This window comes from Xenia sp. Carnegie-2017, unplaced genomic scaffold (genome assembly GCF_021976095.1).
Source record: "Xenia sp. Carnegie-2017 unplaced genomic scaffold, XeniaSp_v1 HiC_scaffold_16, whole genome shotgun sequence".
Taxonomy (NCBI): Eukaryota; Metazoa; Cnidaria; class Anthozoa; order Malacalcyonacea; family Xeniidae; genus Xenia; species Xenia sp. Carnegie-2017.
The window spans coordinates 6009817-6018526 of NW_025813469.1; the positions used below are offsets into that span (position 1 = coordinate 6009817).

At 35.1% G+C, this 8710-nt stretch overlaps 1 long non-coding RNA gene and 1 pseudogene across 1 annotated transcript; one reads left to right on the forward strand and one right to left on the reverse strand.

The window, feature by feature from the left end:
• The first annotated feature begins 3937 nt into the window (after positions 1-3937).
• On the forward strand, positions 3938-5228 carry LOC124436648. Its single transcript, XR_006945415.1, has 2 exons — positions 3938-4016; positions 4535-5228. It is a non-coding gene; the product is annotated as an uncharacterized LOC124436648 (long non-coding RNA).
• A 2242-nt stretch (positions 5229-7470) lies between these two features.
• Positions 7471-8182, reverse strand: LOC124435905 (annotated as a pseudogene).
• Between the last annotated feature and the right edge of the window lie 528 nt (positions 8183-8710).

Genomic DNA, 8710 nt, shown 5'->3' on the forward strand with positions numbered 1-8710 from the left:
CATCGTAATCGCTATCATCACACTCATCCGGCTTTTTATTGGGACGTCATCTTCAGAGGCGTAGTTACTGCAGTCAGAACAACGCAAATGTCAGTACATTGCAAACCAGACTTCACACGAGCATCGAAGATTCTTCCAAGTTGCAACCAGCTTTACACTTGCATGTCACGCACTCAATAAGTGTATCTGGAGCAGAAGGTCCTGTCATTCAAAGAATCTCTAACTGACCATTTTTCATGTGCCATCCATGGCTAACAGAAGGTTGAACATTAATGTGCGATTGCAAACTTATCTTTAAGAACATTCGTGTAATAGATTCCATGATTTTCTATGATTGCTTTCTTGATAAATTTGCAAAATCTACGAATGACTCTTCATATGTATTTGCGACCAGAACTACATTCATTTAACTTTTTGCACAGGTAGTATTATAAAGAAATGACGTGTAGCTTTTGTAGCATTTACTATGATACTTTACTTCCAGTGCATTACATTCCTTGTCTAATATGTGGACCAGTATTCTTCGGTCCTCTTTCCTTGTTGCAGCTTCACGTAGTTTCCGCCATCTTTCGTTTCTGCGGTCCTCTCTTTGTTGCAGCTTCACGTAGTTTTCCGCCATCTTTCGTTTCTGCGGTAACTAGTTTGTCTAGAACTCGTTTTCTAGTTTCCTGAAAGAAAAATTGTAATTGCACATTCCTCACCATCAGTAAGACAACAAAGTAAAATCATATTGTAGGTAGATTAAGTACAGAACATTACGCTGTTACAAAACAGGTATTGGAATACCAAATGTTGGTTTATTTGTTACATTATATACCGATTGAGTGACGAAGGACTTTTCTTGCTTGCATATTATGCATATTGATGGTAAAACTGCTTTAGTTCTGATCGGAGGTTTAGAACTGTCATGACAAACGAGGATGATCGTAGCAGTTTCGTGTGAGTCTCATTTACATCTGTCGACTTATTTTCTTGTATATAGTTTTCATTGACAGTGGCTGCTGAAGCTTCAAACTTTTGCTCATTCTTTTTCAGCCCGTCTAATCGGGCCGACACTGGTGAACTTTGCATAGCAATTTCTATTGTACTTTAACTCCACGGTACTCAGCCAAAGGACTTTTCATGGACTGAATTGTTTTCATCAAATTTTTGTTCTTTTCAGCGATGTCATTCTGCTCACCATTGTATAGTAACCAAAGCTCATGCCAATTTAAAACTTTTTTCAAAGATGTCTCGGTAAAATCAGTCAATGGCCCATTTTCACCTTTAAAATGGATTACACATCCCCGCAAGCTCACCTTTTTGTTGTTTTGATCATTGTGCAAGTTACGTGCGTGGTCCCGAAAGAATAACTATTAATTTTAGTTCTATTTCCACACGCAACAAAAATAGTGTGAACCAGTGTACATTTATCAAACAATTTATTAATTAACGCGTAAATATTAAAGTAGATAAGTGTCTTAATAATAATATCAATAAGAGTAAAACTTATCTCCTCTGTCTGAGTACAACCGTGAGTCTTTATTCTTGAGCGTTCGTGAGTCCAACAATGACTCACAATAGTTTTCAAATTGATTAAAGGCACAAAAGCCAAAAGATAGTTATGGCACAAAAGCCAAGATAGTTGTCTGGTAGATTGTAGCTTGTCAACCTACTTCTGGTAGGCTATGCCTCCTAAGTTTGTCTCCTCGTAGCTTGTGCTCGTAGGTTGTCCTCGTAGGTTGTACTCAGTGGTGTAAAATACTCATATATATATAATATCTAATGGGAAGTATTGTGGTTTTGTGACCTACATCCCATACGCTATACAGTATGTTACAGCAAGATATAGTTAACTACAATAACAACAAATGCGGTTGCGGTTCTAAAATATGTTTACATGTAAGCTTCTAGCGCATGCAAGCTTCTAGATAATGTCCTAATTAGTAATGACATTGCAAAATGGATTTTAATGTTAAAAAAAATGTTAAAAATGTTAAAATATGTAATGTGTTAAACGTGTTAATATGTGTTTTATATGTGTTAAATATGTGTTTTTATTTAATGTGTTAAATATGTTAAAATACAAAATATGGAATGCTTAGTAATATAATATAATATAATAATAGTTTATAAATGATATTACATGATAGTAGAGCTATCATGTAACAACATTTTGCTATAATGTGTTAAATATCTTAAAATAAAAATATGGAATGCTTAGTAATATAATATAATATAATAATAAATGATATTACATGATAAATGATATTACATGATAATAGTTGCTATCATGTAACAGTGCACCCGCAATTTTTGCTATATTGTCAGCAGTTTCACAAATGAAACAAGATGGCGACAGGTAAAATTTTAAACGAATATTATGAAACTTTGGAGTGCTGAAACACCAAAGATTGCAATTTCAAGAGATGCAAACAACTTAAATCATATTCAGTCAGTAAAATAAGTAGTTTTCTGTGATTTTATGTAGTCATGAATTTCGGTATTTATAAATCATTTTTAGCACATTTTCTTGATACAGAATACGGCCTAGTAGTATAACTGTCTAATGATTGAATGATCACTGATCATAAACTGAAAAGCCCCAAACATTTGTTTATGATAAAGTAAATAACAGTATACCTTGTGGATTTTTTGTCCATTGAAATATATTTGCAGGAATGTAGGATTTTGCTGCCATATACGGTCACGATTCCCTAAGCACTAAAGAAATCATAGCTAAAAGTCCTTCGGCAACAACAATTTTAGAAGCATCAATCTGCTTACCATATTAACATAAATCGCATCACACACTTGCATAAATTGACTTTGATATATTCCATTCATGCATACACTTCAGTTGTCCTTTACTTACGATTTTGGATGTATATTTCTGCTGATAAAACTCAAAACAATGTTGGCTTGCTTTTGAACATCAATGACTGAAATGTCGCTCGCGAGATCGTCTTTATATGAATTTGTAAAAGATTTCCATAAATTACATCTGATTGTAGTTTAGTTTCTATCATGCTTATAAAAATTACTATGAAACGATCAAACATTCAATTCAGACAGTGAGCTTGACTATGTTAGTTCAGTTGGCTATCAGTCGAAATCGGTCAAACCAATCACAGTTAGACAAAAATTTAAAGGTCACCTGAAATGCTTGATATAACTTTGCTTCATATGAAAGCTTAGCTAATGATTAGCCTATTCGCCAAATTTGAAAGTCCAATGTTTTATATTTTATGAGATATGGTCTTCTGAATTCATGACATTAACGATTTCCGAAGGCCGAATTCAAATAGCGCGAGCGAATTTGAATTACCCAAGCTGGGGCGAGTTTGACGTAATAGTTGCCATTGCATGTTTTGCTCAGTGCAGCCAGTAGCAGTAAAAATTAAATTTCGCCAATTTTCTTTTGTTGTTGCTGCTACTATTAATGCGTGTTTATCTCGATGTCTTCAACGGAGGAAGAAGTCGAATTTGACATCGAATATATTGCTACGGAGGTCCAGCCTACATGTTTGACCCGCTAGTAGCAATAATGTTGAAACTGACGAAGATCTGTCTTGTCGTCGTCAACGGACAGCTCATCTGACGAATATACTCACAGGATTGGAAATACAAACTGGTGCGTTGCTTTTTTTCATGATTAACATTTCAGATCGCGTCATAAAATTCTTTTCTTCATTTTAATGGCAGGTGTAAGTGTGGACACTGTGTGGCGATGACAACCGTCCGGGAAAGCATTTGTTGCCATGAGGAACCGAAGACAGACCCAAAATTGATATCAGAAGAATTGACGAAGAACAAAGAAATATGTATGACGCCCACCAACGCTTCAGAGCTTGATATCTCCTCATACATCGATAACTTATGATTTATTTCCACTGCCTATAGGCAATGGACAGCATGGATACATGGAAAGCTTGGCATCGACTATACCATCCAGTGCTAAAGAAATAAGGAAAGCATTTCCTTCACCTTCTGGCATATATAAAGGCTTTGAATATGCACAGCATTTATAAATACCTGTGAGTGTTAGACTTCAGTTTAGTTAAGATTGAATCGAATATGTTGTTGCACTGCTGTTACTTTATCAACTTTTTCAACTCTACTAGTCAGTGGATCTGGTATTTTTTGTTGTCTTTCTGTTGCAATTGCTTGGTTTAAACTGGAATTAGCATGTCTGCACCTTATCACTTCCTCCATTAGTTGTTTCACATAGTCTGTAAAACAGGGGGAGAAGAATTAAACTGAGAAGTGCAAGAAATGTACCATCAGTAGAACAATTATTTGGCTTTTGAGTGCTAAAACTTGTCCTTACCATAAGTACTATCCTTTGATGACTCCACATGACTGTCTTGATTTGGGGTGAGACACTTCCACATTAATTCCCATTTTCTTTTGTATGCCTTTGTTCTTTACTTCCATTTTCATTGAAATGGAGAGCAGCAATCAGTAATCTAAAAATTTAATTTTACTTTTAGTGTGCCACCTTGCAATCATTTTCAGTATGAAAACAACATTGTTTATTGTTTTGTTTACCTAGCTTGCATTGCCTTGTAAAGAAATGTGTATGCTTTGGTGCATATAGTATAACAACTCGATGAAAACCTTCAAGAGCTGATGTTTGTTTCTCATTGCTGAGCTTCCCAATATCTTTCATGAGATACCTGCTTTCAACAATCGATGCCAATTCAGTAAATGCTCTAGATCCTTGGAAAAAAGATAGAAAATTTTATGGTGCCCAATTATGTCATATGTTGACAAATAACACCACATTGTGGCATTGGCTGGCAATTGAAGTTTGTTGATAAAGAAAGTATCAATTACTGTAAATAACTATTATGTCTTATACCAGAGCATTTAGGATTAATTTGTACCTTTCTTTATCCATAACCGAGGCTCAAGAGTACCATGCTCACATTTTGGAAATAATTCGCTATGACCATCATGAATGTTGCAAATGTGATTCAGCAATGATAGCCATTTAGCCTTAAGTAGTTTCTCATCACCACCACTACTTGCAGCACACCAGTAGACATGGTTAGATATTGACTGTGCCCAATCAAGTAGCAATCTACATCCACTCTTCTTACCGGCTGCCATTACCTTTTTTTTGATACCTGTAGAAAAAAATAGACACTGTACATTGGTTAAAAAATTGTAATGCAAAACATAGCAATAATTGATCAAAATATCATGAAATTAAATGCAATTAGAAAAATTCTAAAACCTCTTAATCACTTGGTAATTTATGATTATAAAGATACTCTTTGATCAAATCAGGAAGTACTTTATTTTAAGACCCATTGCTGTACTTTGAACAGCTTTTGTTAGCCTTAATTTTACCTTTTGCCACATGCCAAACATCAAAATAGTGCTTCACCTGGCTGTTGGGTTTTCATGTTTTTTAACTTGGCAATGCCTGTCTGTGATTAGATGACTCACTTGAAGATTGTGTGACTGAATAAGGTTAAAAGATCTTTTCAGTCCTTCCAATTCCATTGCCCCTGAATTTGCAACTTCATTTGACTGTAATAGATATATTAATGTAAGTAAAATCATACAGTGTTTGGGATATGTATGTCTGCAAGTATGCATGTATGTTGGTGTATATCATATGATTTAGTTACACACATTGTATTCATGTTGTATAAGTACATATTATACATTTCCTAAAATGTGTTTGCATACAATACTGTTTTGAATACAATACTATAAACTAATGAATTGAGCTAGTTACCTGAACTAATTGTGTGTCTAGAATTTAATTGCTTTCTAAATCCATGCAGCTTTATGAGCAATATTTTGCACAATAGCCTGGTGAATCACATCGTCCATCACCCCCAATAACAACCTGCTTTCCCTGACGCTCTGTCATCATAATAGTATGGTGCTTTTTCCAAACATTCAAAACACTTGGAATAAGATATCCACTTTGTATATAGTTGTAGCACCTTTCAGTAATGACCTGTACATTTGCTTGTTGAAAATATTGCAGGATTTTGGATGGGCTGTTACCACTAAATAGAATACTGGCAGATAGCAAGAGATTACCCAATGGCATCTGACTATGAGTAGGTTGCACGCCTGCCATTTTTGCATGCCAAAACGCTAGTTTGTAAGTCATTGTGTCCAGCGGTTTTTGCACAAAATACTTGATTAAAGTAATTATTAATGAAGATGGCGGCTGTTTCTAATGTGCGATTTTCAGCAGAAGAAAATTACATCAAGAAGACATATACAACAGCGCCGTTCAACAGCCACCTTCTCTTTAACAAAGTTGAAGAGGCAATTTTCGCATTAGTAAGTGGCATGCAATGCGAAAATGTAAAATTGTCTCAGCAGGTGTTGAAAGTGCAAGCTACGCTTCAACTTGCAGAGGTCGACTTCGACACAACAATAGTTCGCTGAGATTGATGGGACTTTCTATCAATCCAGCTGCTCTTAAAGGAGGAGTCACGAATTTGGCTAATGGGGATTCGTCGACGATTTTGCGGCAAAAGCATCAGAAACCCATATTATGGGGAAATTACGAGGGTTACTCCGCATGCTTTTTGCTACCATGATGCGTACTGTTCGCACTTTGGACAGTTTTGTGGCTCTTTCTGTTACCAGGTTGAAAAAAGAAGGCTGAGGTGATACCCTTCACCTCCATGCACCTTTTGAATGAGTTGCTTGTTTTGTTGTCTGGCTTGTCCAAGGAAGATGTTGCTGCTTACCTAAGGCGAAGTTTTAGCTGACGTCGCAAGGCAGACGGCAGCAGTTATTGTAACCGAGGTGAAAGACTTTGTTTATTCAATGATGAGCCTTCCAGTTTCTTATTTTGTACATAAAGACAAACAAACATAAAATTTGCCAAACAGCAAAAGAAGCAACTCATTCAAAAATTAAGAAAAATATGAAAAATTCAACCTAATTCATGTCCCTCTAAAACAAAGAGATCTACAAATACCTTTTAAATTTATTTGAAATGAAAAAGTTGAAACCTGACTAACAACTGCTTTATTTATTAGCTCTTGGTAATTGTTGCATTGCCTGCTTTAAAACAAAAAATAGGCAAACTAGCACATTGCCTGCGAATACTAGACAGTAAATTTTTCAATGACGACACCACCCTCTTGGCTTCTTTTTATTAAAGTTGACAAAGGTTTAAAAAATTAGTTAAACTACACAAATATCAGTCAATGTAAAATTCAGATAAGTATAATATATGCAAATTTGATTGTAGGTACATGTAAATCTTGCATGCTCTAACATGTACATAATCTGGTAAGATTAAGTTGCACAGATTATACTTGTCCTAATGTGATAAAAGACTAAATAGTTTTGTTACATTGTATATACACAATTACAATATTACAACTTATCCAAACAAAAAACTAATTTTAAAAATCTTTGTCTTTATTCAGCTTGTACATAAAATTACTTTGCTTTGTAACAAAGCACAAAAAAAACAAATGCCAAATCAAAAAGCAATTGTTAAATAACTGTTTTTTTTGTAGAATGATTGCTATAAGCAATTACAGGGAGACAGTTCTCTGAACAATTAGCCCTAAAGAGCAGGAAATTTTCATTGCGGCTCAACACGCCATGTCCAATGTTTAGAAAACTTACCAGCCAAGAGCATGCTGAATCATCTCTTCCAAAAGGGGCCCCATCTCCACCAATAGCAACATGAAATGAGTTTGGCTGATTAAAGTTGAAAAGTTTATACTTACCAATGTTCAAATAAAATTCTGCAAGCTTAACAAGAATATCTTCTATATCTCTGTAAAAAACCATTGACCTTCTCACACTCATCCAACCCATTGCACAGATGTTCACGAACACTAAATAACTTACCAATATCAATAGATTTAATGTATTGCATTAATCTATCATAGGGAACCAGCCGAGGGGTGAGACATTCAGCAACACTAACATGCTTAGCCCTCTTACTACCACATATCTGCTCATATGAGCTAGACTTATAAACTCTTCTATACTTTGCCCATATCTCCTTTGCTATAATACAGCAATCGATCTTAACATATTCTCATCTGATCTTTCGAACCTCTTCAAATCTTCTTTGTAAATTTTGGAAAACCTTGCTCTTAAACTTACTGCACTTTTCTAATCCTTTTACTATATCACCCACTTTGCTCCTTTTTCTAATGTCTCCAACATTCCAATGGTACCAGGTTTTTATCATCCTTACTCAACATGAATGGCATTAGCCGCCAACATTGTCTCCATCCTGCGTGTTCGACAAGTGGACTTCACACAACCTTGCCCAGTTGGTTTGTTTCTTCGCCTAACAACTGCCTTCCTGCCTATGCTAAACCTTTCTCCTCTTGTTCCTCCTGCCTACTTCCACCTTCAATGAACTCTGTCCTGATGCTATCTAATTCTTCTACTTCATTCACCAATTTCTTTACCTGTAAAATTTATGAATACAGTTCTAGCACAAAATGGCATACATATTCTGATATAAAATACAAGCACAAACAGTTCACACTAAAAACAATTAAACTGAAATAGTACGCCTTGGCGCTAAATATGTCGATTCTGTATAAAACAATCTTTCATTAAAAATAAGCCTATCATTACAAAATTCGACACATGTCAAAGTATTGCATATGTTATTGACTTATTGACATAAGACAAGATCGAGTAAGCAAAGATCATTTCAAATAAAACTACTAAACATTTTTTAACTTATCATCAAGACGTTTAAGCT